This window comes from Coptis chinensis, chromosome 3 (genome assembly GCF_015680905.1).
Source record: "Coptis chinensis isolate HL-2020 chromosome 3, ASM1568090v1, whole genome shotgun sequence".
Lineage (NCBI taxonomy): Eukaryota > Viridiplantae > Streptophyta > Magnoliopsida > Ranunculales > Ranunculaceae > Coptis > Coptis chinensis.
This window is the reverse complement of record NC_141458.1, coordinates 83,122,747-83,140,027: the sequence shown is the minus strand read 5'-3', so window position 1 is coordinate 83,140,027 and position 17,281 is coordinate 83,122,747. Positions and strand designations below refer to the sequence as shown.

Below are 17,281 nucleotides of genomic sequence, written 5' to 3'. Positions count from 1 at the left end.
TACTTTTCAGGTACATTTTCAAGCTTTTTGTGAATCAAAACTGTAAGGCAATGTCTGCATAATATCCCTCGGAACTCAAATAAGCGACAAATACACCTAACATCACAATCAACAGGGTTAAACAATACCATAAAAGTGACGTCTTGTTGTTTTAGTCCACCCAAAACTTTGCGAACTTCATACTTCTCAATGTTGCTATTACCTCCAGTGCGTGACAGACCACAATAAAGCAAACCTTTCAGCTCATTTTGAACCTCCAAAAATTTCTCATTGGTGTAACATTCATGGAATTGTTGCTCAATTTTGTACTTAGTTATACAAGGAATTGAAGCTCTAAAGGTATCCGAATCTGCTTTCTTCTCCTTCTCTGCTTTCTTCTCCTTCTCTGCTTTTGTTCACAAAGCATTCTTATACTGCTCAACAAACTGCTTCAAAGTGGTCTTTGAATTAACATATCCATTGTTTCGACCAAATATGATCAAAACACTAAGTGGTGACGAAAGAGATGAATAACGTAGAAAAGTAGTGAGAAAAGTGATGGTGATTGAGTGGATGATGAGACTGTATCTTTCGGTTGCCTACGTACCCAAATTATCGATGAGATCAAGTCTTAAGAACGTAGTTCTTTATGAAAAAGTAGTTTTTTTTTCCTATATATGTGTAGAATAAAGACTTCTTGAGCTCAAGTATTCTTGTAGCTTAAGTAATTGTAATTGAATATAACTTTCAACTGACAATTATCTCTTTGATAAGAAATGAATCTGGACATAAATTAATATACGTTAGTGGCAAGCCATGTGGCTAAGGTTCAGCCTTAGACACATGAGTTAATGAGCATGTACATTGATCCATGGTATTGCAAATTAGGCTTTAGCCCTGTCGATTAAACGAATAAAAATGGAGACCCCTACTAATGGATGTTTGCCATGTAGGTGGGGGTTGAAACATCCATCAAAGAAAGCATTCATGCTCTCACTTCTTTGAGTGGTTGACATCCCTGCCCAAAATGTATGTTTCACAAAAGTAGGAACCCAACGATGTCGCTCCTTGTATCGGCTATTCAACCATTCATTTTCTTCAAGGTTAAACTCCTTAATTAAAGAATCATAGACGGCATATTTTATAGAACTCTTCATTTACTTATATTCGGTATACCCCTTCAACTTCTCAGGTATTTTTTTCATAATGTGCCACAAGCACCACCTATGTCTTGCATTTGGAAAGACAATTTCAATAGCATTTTTCATGGCCCCATCTTGATCAGTTATAATAGCACTAGGAGCTCGGTTTTTCATGCATGTAAGCCAAGTGGAAAAAAGCCAAACAAATGTTTGTGTATCCTCATTTGATATCAACCCACATCCGAGCAATATTGACTGGCCATGGTGATTCACCCCAACAAAGGGAGCAAAAGGCATGGTGTACTTGTTCGTCAAGTATGTTGTGTCAAATGTGATAGCATCACCAAACTCTTCATACATCGCCCTACACCTCGCATCTGCCCAAAATAAATTTCTCAACCTACAATCATCATCAAAATCCATCAAAGAGAATAAATTAGCATTATTAGCATGCATTTTAACGAAGTAATTTTGAACTGCTAAAGCATCTCCATTCCCAAGTCTTTTTCATCTTTCAATATCCAAAAAATTATAACTATCTTTCATCAAAAATGGCACATTCTCATTCCCATCGGCTTCATTCACAAAAGTATTATAAGACTTATTTGCTTTTATACCGGATTTAGCATGTTGTAGAAGCGTTCTTTTAGCCGCTAGAGGTATTTTTCGGTTATTCTTAAAATATCATGCTTTACTTGGACTCACATCGTGGTTGTGGCTAAGATAAACTGAGTTAAGCTTCCATTTTCTATCCACACATAAAACACCACTAATCTTTACATTACACTTCGTATTACAGATTGGTTGTTTTTTGAACAAATTCTTACCTATACTCCTTGATTTGCCCTCTCGACAGCACGATCATCCCCTTTTCTTGAAGTCCTAATCTTCACTGGAAAACCTTTTTCATTACCTTATTTTCGGTAGTACTGCAACATGTCATCAAAACTATCAAACTTCATTCCCACCTTAGGTTCATTCAAGTTTTCTTTTACAACTTCTTCAATTTCCTCACTACCTTCTATCTCCATTCCCTCATAGTCTTTAGTCTTCATGGTATTTATTCAGATAAATGCTTGGAGATTCAATAGAAGCTTCAACATCCATCCCTTATTTAATATTGAAATCACTATAGTAGTGTAGCTTAAAATAGAGATTGACAATCACGAAAAAAGAATGTTCTTTATCTAAGAATCAAAGCCATTTTCAAGATGGAGTTTTTAGTGAAGAGATTGAAGCTTTAGCGCGAGAGAGATGAAAATTGGAGTGTACGCGCCAAACAAAAAAGACGAGCAGTTAGTTTATTTTTTGTTTTTTTGTTTGTTTTGGAATAAGAGGAGTGTTGGTTTGAGAAGGGGCACGTGATGCTTGCCACGTCAGTTTGTTCCCTAGAGGTTGTTCAAAACTGTTTGTTCATGTAGAAAAAATCAAAATTAAAATACATACTAGCCATTTGGTCCGGTGATAAGCACCCAAAACTGTATTATAAAAACCTGTAGAGACATAACATTTCGGTCAATTTTGTGCTTAATAATCATGAAATAATCGCATATTCGTGATTTTTGCAGGTTGGAGCAACTAATGTAAAAATTATGATAAAGCCAGCATTTAAGAACGGAATAGGGAGTATACACACGCCTTCCGATCAAGCCCATGTGAAGCCCAACAAATCCGGATTAAAGCCCAAAGACTCAAATAGTACAGAATCCAGTCAGAAATGGAATTACGTGCACAGAATCGTCAAACTTCCGAAGCTCATATCTCTTGAACCAGGACTCCGAATGCGACGAGTAAGCTGCTCCGACGATCAGTGCGACGAACCCTACGCATAGGCGGGAAGTTGTAAAAATGCCAAAAGACCGGACTGGACACTGCACGTGGACCCACTAGGCGGGCCCATAAGATTTGATGAGTCATCATGGAAGTCAAGACAAAGGTGCAAATTTGACACCTTGCATGAAGTTAATGAGTTGGTTGGATTTAGGTGATGATTATCTTAAAAAATGAAAGGTGTCAAATGGGGGTTAGTTGTGGATAAGTGAAAAATAAATGAGAGGAGAGTGTTTCACGTGGGAGAAGAGAAAAATGCTCTATTATGTAAAGTGGGGCTGATTTTGGGAGTTGGCAAGCTTTTACTTCCTTGACTTTTACTTTTCATTTACTTCCATGTCTTTACTTTTAGTTTTTAGTTTTTAGTTTTAAGAAAAAAAGCTTATAACTTGTTAATGGAGGACTACATCTTCTAGTTCTTGAATAAAAATTTCTGTTTTCTTTAGGTAATTAGTTGGCTTTGTATTCATTTCTTCTTTCTATCTCTTTTTACTTATCTTACTTGTAGTTTTAATCAAATTCTAGGATCATGAGCTAAAACTCTCCCAAGGGGAGGGTTAATGATGCTCATGTGAGGATCAGGCTACAAATTTAGGATTCCAAAATCACTACTTAAAAGACTTAGGTTCTATTTTTCATCTTGTCCCAAAATGACAGAGATTGACAAATATCTGATCAATTGTTGTAAAGTAGAACTAGGAGTTGGAATGATATTTCAGAGATAAAATATCATTTCAATTCTACATGCTAGCATGATATGTTTAGAGATAGGTATATTATGTTGGGGATTTGAGATGGTAGTGACCTGTTTCTAAAAGACTTGTAGCTAGGCCTTGCATGAGTAGGATTAATCCTTCCCTATCTTTCTCTCTCTTTCATTTAACTATAAACAAACTTACAAATTTTAGATAACTTGTGTAAAAAAAATCTATCTATCAAATCCTTCTCACTTAATTATCCAAGGTGTAGATTTCAGTTGTGATCATTTAGATTCTTGTCTTAGAAGTTGGAACGAAATCCCTACTCGAACTAGATTAACATTCTAAAAGAAAAACAGTGAGTAAGGAATTATTGAGTTTTAGCACGTAGTAAGTCAACTTCTAAAAACACTGAAAAGTGCTAAGATCACCCGGCCTATGGCCGGACTTGCCACATAGATAGCTAACTACTCAAAAGCCTAAAGTCCACTTCAATAAATAATAATTATTCATTGCCATACTTTGTTTGAAGAGTTTATATTTTTCTAATTTTTTTTGAAGGGTTTTATTTCTATTTTTGGGTTATTATTGTCCTAAATAACAATTCTTATCATCCTCACCTATATAAACTATATCAAAATATAACGCAACAATCAAGGAATAGAATACGTACTCAAAATATATTATATGTTTAAGCAATAACCAAATTATATTCATTGCGCACAATGGTCTCTCCATTTGCATAACACGTAACCTCTATTATTTAGAGAATTCATTGCATCGAATTACAATGAGATCATTAAATAATGAGAGTTCATACGCCAAGATATTAATAGTTGCAGATGGACAGGAACTTTCAAATTCTAATACAATGCAAGAAGGAACTCATTCTTGCTACCTTTGGAAAGTAGCTTTACTTTTACAATTGGTTTTAATTTTTTTAGCCTAATTAATTCCTATGATTTATCATCATGCTCAATCACCAAAGAAATATATTCAGATGCACAGATGGAATCTCAACAAAAAGGCATATCATTCATTAACTAAATTAAGTAAATGGGTGAAGGAGGTTGTCGTCTTGGTAATGGTGTTAGCCGCAACTTTAGAGAAAATATTTTAAGATCAGTGACCCCAAACCTATTTTAACGAAAGTTTTTTCGTGTTCCTTAATATTCTTAAGAAGAATATAATTTGTTGAGTTAATGAAAAAAATATGCATAATTCATAAACAAGTATATAAATGCGTATCTAGATTAAATCAATTGGTTACTCAGCTAGACATAGATTGTAAGTCCTAAAGCAATGCATTAAAATCACTTAAGCAGTCGACACACATAAGGCTTTCGTGTTATGTATTAGATATTTTTCACTAGTGTTACGCAAGTATAGTATTCTAACTCAAAATTCTTTACTAATTTCAACAAAAGTAAAGATTAGAAGTTGATATTTACGAAATTACGAAAGTGGAAAATATGTTAGATAGCCTGAACCTATAAATCTACCACGTATGCCAATCAAAATACTTCAAGAGTCATAGGTGCAGATGGTATTAAATTCATATATTCAATTAATTATCGAAAAAAATATATTAAATACAATTTACACTATACCCCTGGTCCAAAGAATTTGCATTACTGCCTTCACCTAGTGACGAATCCTATATTTTTTTGGTTACATAATCCGATAGACTTCATTTTGTTGGAAATGTACATCTAGATCAAAACAATAATTTCCAAATGACACTAAAAATGATACGTAATCAAAAATAATTATCGAGAAACCAAGTACAGAAACTCAAGTCGAAAACCCATGACAATCTAAAGCCCGCAAATGGTTTGATTAACATTACGAAGAAAAATCTCACATTCCTATCATTAGAGTAGGTTTACAAACTCCCTTTAAGTAGGGAGTAGTCCATATACAATACAATAATACTAATAGTTTCAAAGCGTGTGATAAGGGTTACAAATTCTGAAAACACTAAAAAACTGGAAATTTGGGTAGAGAGGGAAAAGAAAAGAAAGTCGTGCTAGCTCATCTAATAATTCCCCCAAACTAAAAGCACAACCCCTCTTTCTCATTAACTCATAACTAAATTTTCTCACAAAATTGGGGTTTGAGCACCTTCTCTCTCTCTCTCTCTCCACTTACCCTCTTTGTTTGGCTCTGCTCGACCTCTCTCAAGATCTCATCTCTCTCTCCCACTACAATGAACATATTTCTTTAACTCTTATGCCAAAAAAAAAACAACAACAACAACAACATAAAACTTTTGAATGGATTGTGATGTGCAATTGCTTGTCTATGAATTCAATCAGTAGTTTAAAAAGACAGTAATATATTAATTTTGAAAAATTCAGCATATTAAAGTAATGAAGAAACATGAAAAATATTGAACTTGATAGTTGCCAGGCTTGCTACATCTATAGTTAATGATCAATTGTTATTTTTTTTCAACATAAATGCAAATTACATCAATATAGAAAGCCAATAGGCTTGTCCCCACACTTTGCGAGTATGGCTACCTTTTTCACCATATATATATATAAGATAATAGATCGAAGGAAAGGAGGAGAAAAACCCAAAAAAGGAATGATATTAGACAGGAGATTTTATGCCACAACACGACTCAAAACTGAGGTTGTGAATAATAACCAATCATTTTTATTTTTAGGAAATTATGGCATACAACAATAATTGTTTACAGACATAAATTTTGGCAATTGGATACCTGACATAGCTGATCAATCTCGTCTTTAGAATAATGAACTTGATCGGTTTGTCAACTTCTACAAATTGAGTTCTCGGCTTTCTAAACTTCTTCCTGTAGTGTTGTGCTATGTTTCCCTTTTTTGCTTCTCTGCTACTTTTATGTGTTATTTCTAAGATTAAAAGAAGTATGGGTGATAGGTTACAGGAACTATATAGTGTATGTTGCTTCAAGGATATTGTATTGGATAAATCAGCTTCTACTGCAACAGTTAGATCTTCCAAGTCGAAATGACTATTTTTCTAATTGAGATATTGAACCCATATGATCCATATCCTTCTTGTGTGTCCAATCAAAGACTGAATTGGTGATATCTGCAATAAGAACAAAACATATTGTTCTCCATTAGGCCTACAATTCTATGAATCAACTCACATTTAAAATTATTTGTGACCTTTACTTTTCACAGTGGCAATACCCTATGCTAGTTAGCTTAGAGGACACACATTTTATTGAAGAATACACGTTCAATTTATAATTCTCCAAAGAACACCCTTCTGCCATCTTCAATATCAAGTGTGATTCTAAGATTAAAAAAAGTATGGGTGATAGGTTACTACGTCGAGCCATGTCCATGTCCATGTCCATCATCACCATGACCCTCCCAAGGATGTCTTCTCTGGTCCTATGAACAAAAGCACCATATATATAATATAAGAACAACTCGACCCAAACAAACAGAAAAAAAAAAAGGCATAGGCGGGCACTAACAAAGTAAGGAAGTTTACGAAGACCAAGACAAAGTGATCAGCACATAATGCATTATCAACACATAGTCAAATGCAGACTAATTTTATCCACAAGTTTAGAAAATATTTTTAAATAATAATTTCAACACTATGGGCAAAACCGGCATAAAAGTTTTAACTTGGAACACCGATAGTCCCATCGTAGCCTTTCCTTTTTTTTTCTTATCCTATTCTTCCCAAAGTTAAATTGATGCTAAAATCTTCGTGACTTGCCCGTTTCTCTCTCATTGATTTTAATGGCAACATCTCAAAACTCTAGAACATGTTCTTGAAACTTCTGGATACCACCAATAATATTCACAACTCTACTTGGTCTGAAAACAATCGAAACCTTCTTGTTTCTGACATTGGTGATGGTTCTGCTAAGCTTTGGGACCTTAATTTACCTCCAAATCAAACCCCCATTTGTTCACTCTTGCTGTTGATTGAGATCTCATTTTCAAGTTTTTTTTGGATGATAGTGGAAAATTTTGGACTATTATACACCTGTAAGCTTGTACAGAGCATGTTTATAGTGTTTTTTTGCAATTTGGAATCTGTAGCATATCGGTCTAGTTTTCGCTTTGGTTTCAAGTGAATGTACAATTAGAATTTTGGGATGTCAGAGAAACCTAAATTAACTATGATACCTGCCTATGATTTTGAAATTTTATCTTGGAACTGGAATAAGTATGATATTTGTATGATTGCTACTTCTTTGGTTGATAAGTCATAAGTCGATTAAGGATGGGATGCTAGGAGATTTCAAATTGCTATAACTCTTCAAATGGACTTTAGTTATGCTGTTAGGAGAGTTAAGTTTTGATCACCTCGTAGGGATAGCTTGACTCTGTTGTGTTCTTATGGTATGAGTGTATGTTTTTTGGGATTATTATGATTGAAGATGCACTATTCAGGGAATACACTTAATAGTAAAATGTACAACGTACTATACAATTTTTTACAGTTTAGGTATATATATATATATATGAAACCAAGTTTTACAAATCTAAAATACTTTAAAGATTACGCCTCTTATCTACAGTGGGGCAATAGTATTTTATTATTTTTTTAATGTATCTCTTGGTTACTTGGTCATTTGTTATTTGCCCATCTATTTTTTGATATTTACCTAATTTATCCTATTTAAAAGAGAGAACAGGTTGTTAGGCATAAAAGAGAGAAAGATATGGTTGGATGAAGAGAGAATGTAAGAGTTATTTTTTGGAAAGTTGGAAATCGACGAATGAAAAAAAAAGCGTGCATAGGATATTTTACGCATTACACCATTCTAGTGTATTTAAAATGATAAAAGTGATTTGAGGTTTGAAGTTAGTTTCTTTATGGGATGCTAGGATTTTTTCCTTTTCGAGAAATACCACTGGCTAGCTTGGAGAAGACTCCAGTCATTCATAGAGAACTGGCTCACATGATCAGAATTAGTAGAAGATCTGACTGTATCCATCTGAGATTGAGTAACACTCTTTTCTTTATCTTTCAAAGACACTTGTTCAAACTTCAAACTGTTCTTCTACATCACCATGACTACCCGTAATCGAACCCCAACGGACTTGCCCCTTGCAAAACTGTATCTATTATCTCGTCAACTGCTTCTTGTGTATCTTCTTCCATTTATTATTTATTGGTATTGGTAATTAATCAATCAATTAATTAAAAGGACAAAATCAACGGAGAATTTTGTATACAATACAACCATGATGATGATGACGTTAACATTTGCTATGCATACCTTATAAACAGGTGCTGATCAACGCATTTATATTTTATTCACATCTTCAATCTTACCTGGAAAATGAGTAAATCATTAGATCCCCTCTCAATATAAACACCCACATTGTACTATAATCAGAGAGAGATAAAAACAAATAAATAGATCTGGATTAGATTTGATTGTATAAGGCAGATCTACATCTACATTAATTAATTGAGAGAGAAAAGTGATTAATTGTGGTACCTAATGATGACGAGTTCAGAGATAGATTGCTAAGTATTAAATAATAAATATTGTGGGATTTTCGAAATAATAGGAGAATTGGGTAATTGCACTCAGTTATATCTTCCCTTCAAGAACCCAAATCACATTATTCTTTTTAGATTATCATCGTTAGAAAGCTATTAGAGCAAGACAATAGAACTTGAATACATGAAGCTCCAACAATTTATTGATTGGAAAATATGAATAACCCTAGGGATACAACATCAATAACTTTGATGTCATTCCACTGAGAAAAAATATAAGAAATAATCCTAGGGATACAACATCAGCAACTTAGTTGTAACCCCCAACTAATATTTGAGGGCTATATAAAATGGACTTTCAACAGTCCCATGCAAACTTTGCTTTGCTAAATGAAAACCAAATTGCTAAAAGAGATGATGTCTATGAATTATAAAGAGCAATGGAAATTAGTAAAAAATACCTGATTTTATGGAGGTAGCAAGGCCAAATTGTCCACACGTTCCTGAAGTATATTGTCCAACTTCTCTCTCCTGAACATGACAACCACCATAGGAATAATCAAAGGCTCGTACAAAAAAAATATGTCCCAACCAACACAAATGCCCCGACCACAATTTTGTTGCGTTCATCTCGAAATAATTGCAAATATAACACTACTTAGTAGTATATAGAAAATCTTAGTATGGACTAAGAAGTATGAAAAGAAAGACTATGGAGAATGTACCTGATCGGGTTCAATATCAACTTTTGCTTTACCATTGCAACTTTCGAATGCACCAAGTTTTGTTTGCACAATAGTTGCCACAATAAAACCGTCTATTGGAAAAGCTTCGCAGAAAATTACACTGAAAAACAAAAAGATACTTATCAGTTTTAAATGTTGAATATGATATAATTAAGAGACACTTCATTAACATTAGCACTATTAGCACCGTGTTCAATGAATAGATGAAACCATGATGACATCATACCAACATCTTCATATTATGAATCAACAATTTCCGACACAACCTAATCAACAATTTTCTAAATAAAATGCAATGTGCAACTCAGTATCATTTGAAAGAGTAGGAAAAGTATATGTAGTTTGCATTGGATTTCTTTTATATTCCATTATTCCCACTCAATTTCTTTGTAAAATTGTTGAAAATGAATATAGGATATCGAGTATAACACCTTCAGTATACTAAACATAGATGCCTATTGCTGACTAATGTTGCAAAGTACCAATCAAGAAAGATGCAACACAACCGATACTCTCATTTAGCTAAAACAGTAAAAGATAATTGGTCCAGTGGTTCATCATGCATAGATGTCGTTCTGAAGCTATGAAAATCATCTACACTGGTTTGTAGCTAAACGTGTTCTTCTCGAGAAATCAAAATAGTTCATCATCATTGGATTAATGAATAACTCATCTGGACCAAGCATCGTGGGTTTATAATAAACACCATAAAACATAACATTCATATTTGAAGGTGACTGATATAGTTATCTATAGACATCCACCTACACAAAATAGAAACTTGGAAAATGACATAAGCGGGAGAACAAAAGACCTGATTTACATCAAACACTACCTATGACCTAACTCTAAATCCACTCAAGTGGCATCACACCCACAAAACATGAAACTCGAGAAACATAAGATATCGAAGAGATAGTATAATCTACCTCAAATGGTGAAATACTCTAGAATGTAATCAAAGAACATGCATACCCTGAGGTGGTCTCCAGTGTATTCATTTTGAATGATAATAATGTTTACGACAAAAATGCCTGAAACTTCATAATTTTATGTCAAAGACGATACATATGGCTTGCCTCTTACGCATTGAGTCAATTTGGATAGACCAAGGACACCCAGGTCATTTAATTGCCTTACAATATCAACCATGAAAGTTGTGAAGAACTTTAGAACTGTTTACTAAAATTTAAATAGTGTTTATATAAAATGACACCAAAAGCTGACATGGGTTACACGTAGCTTAGAAAGAAGTGACATGAAGGTATAACCAAGGCAATCCTAACAATTTTCAACACCAAATTTCCACTCAAAAATGTAATGTAAAGCATCCCAATTAGATTGATGAGTACTTAAGTTAGGCAGACATGAAAGAGAGCGTCATACTTGCAGAGATCAACAATGCACTCTATGAGATCCAGTTGGTGTCTTTCACTTACTGTAGTTCATCGTAGAAACACATAAGCCAACTCTGAAGAGTGTTTGAACCCCTAAAGAAAAACTCAGAACAGTGAAAAGGTGTAGGTGCCAATAATAATATGAAACAATCGCATAAGGTATTAATGATACTCATAAGAAATCAAAAGTTGTGTACCAACTATAAGAGTACAACTAATAATACTTCCATAGTTCCATGTTTGTTGTCAAGGTAATAATGCATGTTTTAGGCCTCCCATTAATCTTTTTTTTCCAATAGATTAATGGTTGTTGTTTGTAAATCGTATGGTTTTAATTATAGGTCTTATGTGTTAGTCTGTTACCTTTTTTTTTAATCAATTAACAAACTTTTTATTTTGAATTGTAGCATATATAAACTAACGTCAAGCAAGAGCAAGTTTGAGTTTAAGCAATGAGGGTTCAAGTGCAAACTTTTTTGTACTAAAATAGGTACCCTTCTCATCCGAACAATATCTGGAAAATTAACATCCCAAAACATTTAAAGGGACAAAAAGATAAGTCGCATTGAGGTCTTCATTTAGAACCAAATAAAATGTCAATGCGCATCACATCTTACGTGTGTGTGTTTGTATTATGACTACTAAAATAAGAGAATATCAAAGTAGCATATTCACCTTTGATACAACATATTCCTTAAAACCTCGGTAGTCATAATCAAAATCTGAGCATCTCTACTAACAACAGAATCTCCAGTAAGCAAACCAACATTACTCTCCCCAAATGTCTCCCTGTAACAAAAAAAAAAACACGCCATCACATATTCACATCACACAAAACTCTCAACTTAAAACAAAATATCAAAACATATCGAAAGTCTCGAAACTTCTGATTGGACAAAGCTTTCAAAGGGGTAGTATAAAAAATTCTCCTTCCTTTAGCAAATGTAGCTACTACTGTAGCTTCTGCTATTAATGTCTTTCCACTACTCGTCAGCGCCGATACTACTACTGATGAACCTCTCAAAAATGCTTCTATTACGTTTTCTATTTTATACAAAATAAAAAAAAATGTAATTTAGATAAAGAACGTAAAAATAAAAAATAAAAAGTTTAAAGTACCTGAAATTTGTCTATTCTGAAGTCATAGATAGAAATGAGTTCGTCAATATTAATAATAGCAGCTTCACCAAAATATTTCACTTTGTTCCTAAGTCTTTCTACTCTTGCCACTTATGTTCCTCGTATCTAGAAGCCGAAATTACTTCTTTACTCATATTCTTCGTATTCCTCTGCTGCCTCGTCATCATCTTCTTCTTCGGCGTTTGAGAGAGTTTTTTTTTTAGTTGAAAATTAGACTTCTGAGAAACGTGGAGTGAAGTAGTCAAGTGGGATTTGTTTTTGTAACCTAATAGAGAATGGTTTGAGCTTAGTAACCATTTCTGTTTTGGTGTTGAGAGAGGTTTATTGTTTATCAATCTAGTTTTTTTTTTTTGGTAAAGGTCCGGTGGAGTTTTGAGTTTTGACGAAAGGCTTTTTCTTTTATTTCATATTGTCACGCGAACAGTTCCAAAAAACGGGCGTGAGTTTGTTTTTTTATCTGCTGAATGTTTGGAAAAGCTGAGGTGTCCCTCTAAGAGAAAAAAAGGGGATGACGTGTTTCAATGGGAGCATTCTCAACTACTCAGTATTCATGGTCTTTGATATCTTTTAAAAAAGGGTATACAAGACTACAAGTCACTCTAGCACCAAAAGTCCAAAACAAACTTGGACATACTAGTTCAAAGGTCTAGCGGGATTAATCTTACAACCCGAAACGATACCAAAGGCGCGTCTCATTAACCAAAACCCCCCGATACTACTATTCCACGGTTCGTTCATCTTGTTGTTTCCTTACTTGTTGATATGGTATTTTCCTGTTTTTCATGCGGTTCATGTAATCACGTACTGAAAACCTCTCATTGAGTTGTCATTTTCTCTGCTGTTCTTGAGTTTATGTAATGATCCTTATTCCTAGTATCTTTTAGAGCTTTCATGCATTCTAACTCAATTTCTTGTGCATACATGTACAATTTAAAGAGCCAGTCCAAACGTTTTATTCATGGAAGTGTCCTAAAGAAGGAAAGGTTAAACAAAATGTGGATAGATCCGTGGCTGCAAAAGGGTGTGGACATGGAGGCATCATTCGAGATGAGCATGGTAATGTGGTTTCTACCTATATTGGGAGTGGTGGACCAGACTCAGTATTACATCAAGAGCTAAAGGCAATTGAAGTGGGGATTGCTCAATGCGCTAGATTGCAGCTCAAACAAGTCCAAGTTGAATCTAATTCCAAGAGAGCAATACAACTTATCAACAAGCTGGAGAAGCCACCCTGGTATTGTGAGGATGTTGTCAAGGCTATACATAACCATATGTATGCATTTGAAGATGTGTCTTTTCATCATATTTTTAGGGAGTGTAATAGGGCAGCTGACTATCTTGCGGGTCTATGCCAAAAGAGTTGTACCTTTTGTATCTTTTTAAGTCCACCACTAGATTCTCACTTGAGTGTAATAGTGGAGGAAGACGCTTTTGGAAAATTGTACAACAGAGTATAGGATTTATTAATACAGGTGAGGGTCTGCCCAACCCTAGCTTATTCTAGGAAAAAAAAAACTCAGTTTCTTGCCACAGTTTCAATCTTGTTTGTTGAATATGCAAGAATGAAAGTTAGTTTAACTCTGCTTCTTGCATTCCTAAACATTTTCTTGGAAGTTTTGTTACAGAGTTCAGTTGTTCTTTAGCTAGTTATGTTGATAAGAATTGTATTGTATAATTCTTTCCAAGAATGGGTTTTCGTTAACTCGTTCTTTGTCGTATATTGTTTTATGTTGTTGTTATGAAACTTTGTTGCTGAAAGTTTGCCGTGATATTCTTCTTCCAAATAGTGATTTGTTTAGTTGATAGGAGATTGATTTTTTGATACTGTAATTTGAATCACATTGATCTTGTCTTGTTGTATTAAGATTTTCTTAGAATATTGAAGTTCTTTATGATTAAAGTTGGTTATCTTTGTATTTTTTGTTATGAGAATCTTGAACATTTTTTTCTGTGTGTTCTTTGTTTTTTATTTGGATGAAAGTTTGAAATGTTCTGGTGGGTTTCGCTAGATATATTCTTTGGGGTGAACTAGTGTTACCCCCTACTAGATGAGCCCATTAGGATTTTTGCCCCACTAAATGGGAAATTAGGGTCTCCTCCCAAATACACACAAAAAAAATTTGGTCAACCCAATTTGACTTTTTTTTTGTGTGTATTTAGGGGGGAGATCCTAATTTCCCATCTAGTGGGGGGAAATCCTAATTAGCTCATCTAGTGGGGGTTAATATTGGTTAACCCTATATTCTTTGTAGTACTTTGCATTATAAGAAACATTCTGTTAAGTAGTTTATATTTTCATTCATTAAGAATCGTGGGTTTCTTATTTGCGTGTGTTGGGCTTAGAGTAATTTTAATTATTAAGAATCCCCGCATTAATTAGTCTTGAATCAAAGAGTATATCTATTTAATAAAAAGGCTTGGTGTGGGCTGCAAGGCCCCATCTAGCGGCTACAAATGTTTATCACAAGTTATGACACGGCAGATCCAAAGTCTTATAGAATATGTGCAATTTAAAATGTTAATTTAAAAGAGTACTGGATTATTGTTGATTTGGTCAACAATGGCTGTTTTGTAGGCTGAGTTTTTATCATTTGGTTGGTTCTATTTAATAAAAAGGCTTGGTGTGGGCTGCAAGGCCCCATCTAGCGGCTACAAATGTTTATCACAAATTATGACACGGCAGATCCAAAGTCTTATAGAATATGTGCAGTTTAAAATGTTAATTTAAAAGAGTACTAGATTATTGTTGATTTGGTCAACAATGGCTGTTTTGTAGGCTGAGTTTTTATCATTTGGTTGGTTGGGGTTATTTTGGACCTAATTTGAAACAGTCGTGGACACGGGCTAGATACTAGTTTTGAATAAAAAGGCTCAAAGAGCTATAATCTATTTACTGCAACACCTTAAGCTAGTTTCCATTTTATTGTTTTTTAGTTTTCCTTTTTCTTTCAGTCATTGATAGCAGTGTTCTTCCATTGTACTGTTTGCGTATTGTTCTAATTTTGACCGTTTCTGTAATTATGTGCGACAGTAGAGTAAAACAGGAGCAGGAGCAGGTCTTTTTATTTATTATTAGAAGACGAGGTAACCTTAAACTTGATAAGTGTGGGCTTTGAGCCAATAAGCCAGGCCCATAATTTCTCTCTGTGTGGTAGCTTACAATGTATCATCAAGATAAGAGCTCCAAAGTCTGTCTAAAGGATGCTCACGGATTTGGGACCTGGGGTTTCCAACTATGTTAGATCCAATTGTGGATTACACCTTAGTCATTGGTCAAAATACCAGGAGACTATTTGCTTGGGTTGAGTTCGAATTTGTTCACCAGCGGCTACCGCCAAATAGTTATTACTTTTTTTTTAATCAAATCAATTAGTTAATAATTAAAATAAATAGAAAACTAATTTTTCCCAAGATTCTCTCCCACATAAACTTTGTACGATTTATTCTCTCCAACTTCTTTCTCTCTCTATGTTCCTTTTCTTCATTGTTTCTTCTGTTACAACTTTTTTTTCTTTCTATCTTTAGTCGCTGGTGTTTGTTGTAGTAACCTAACATTTGCATTTTGTGAAAGGAATGGGATGTCAATTTTTACGTGTTTGCATACAATGAAATCCAAGATGTCCATTTGTAGTTTCACTTTCCCAAAAAAGGATGAAGTGCTCATAGATAGCCAATTCGGGCTAAAGTTGATGTGTTCAGAGGGTGATATAAATGTCCAAGTAGATCCATTAGAATATTGTCTTCACTCTTCATTGTATAAACCTTTAGCCATTAGCAGGAGCTTTATCACTGACTATGTCTTTCCATTTGTTTATTCATATCTCCTATGTCCTTGGGCAACCTAAATCAGCCAGAGAGCAAAATACAAGCCCATGGCACTATGTATAATTCCATTGCGTACAAGCAAATACTAACAGTCGACGACATGAAAGTGTACGTGTGTTGATATTCCGGTATACTTCTTACTTTCCTATGTCAGCGAGTTTGAAATTTGGAACAGAAGGTTCAAACTGATGTAGTGATGTTGAATACTCCTAGAAGTCCGGGTGACCTTCAAAGTTTATCCTATGTAACTAGAGTGGAATTCACGGCTATTTCAATTGAACTAAGAAAGTATTGAAAACTATAAAAGAATTCACGGACTTCAACAACACAATACTCTAAGCATATGATGAGTGGAGATCCAAGCTAGCTTCTGAGCTACTAAAGAAAGGGAACAAGTTAGTAAAAAACAAAAGACATGGCAATAACTAACGGAACCATAGTCGGCTAAAAGGTTATCCATAAATAAACAACATAGCAATAAGTAATGCAAGTGAACCAAGTCGGCTCAAGTCATTGGAATTGCCAGCTTCCTCTTACGTACGGGTAAGTCCCATTCTAATCATTTTATGTGATAGTTGAATAGAATGTCTTGGTTTTGATGTTTTATATAACAAACATACTCATCGTGCCTCTGAAACATTCATTATATTGCGAGTTCTCTAAGCTTTCATTTACAGTATGCTACTCACTATTTTTTATCCACCTGTTGGTCATCACTGTGAATAAACAAGGACTTTGTTAGAAACAATGATAAAAAATAGAGGAACGGAGAGAGAGAGTGGAGAAGAGGAACCAAGAGAGAGAGAGAGAAAGAAGTAAGAGAACCGCAAGCTTTTGTGGAGAGAATAAAGGGAAAACTTAATTTTCTATTTATTTCAAAATTATTAACTAATTGATTTGATAAAAAAAAAGGGAAAATAATGATAACTGTTTGGCACACATGGGCTCTTATTAGCACTGGTAGATTTCACCAGCAGTACCGCTGGTGAACAAATTCGGACTCCTTGGGTTGACCCCAAGACTCAAGAAGGCTCTTATTAGCGCTG

At 34.4% G+C, this 17,281-nt stretch overlaps 1 long non-coding RNA gene and 1 pseudogene across 2 annotated transcripts; both read right to left on the bottom strand.

Annotated features, from left to right (window-relative positions):
• Positions 1-395: 395 nt before the first annotated feature.
• LOC147511154 (protein FAR1-RELATED SEQUENCE 5-like) lies at positions 396-1,418 on the bottom strand (annotated as a pseudogene).
• A 4,875-nt stretch (positions 1,419-6,293) lies between these two features.
• LOC147511153 (uncharacterized) lies at positions 6,294-9,973 on the bottom strand. Of its 2 annotated transcripts, XR_015216948.1 has the most exons (5): positions 9,853-9,973; positions 9,589-9,658; positions 8,527-8,953; positions 6,866-7,044; positions 6,294-6,733 (listed from the first exon to the last, which is right to left on the bottom strand). It is a non-coding gene; the product is annotated as an uncharacterized LOC147511153 (long non-coding RNA). The 2 variants fall into 2 exon arrangements; XR_015216947.1 differs by having other exon boundaries at positions 6,294-7,044.
• Between the last annotated feature and the right edge of the window lie 7,308 nt (positions 9,974-17,281).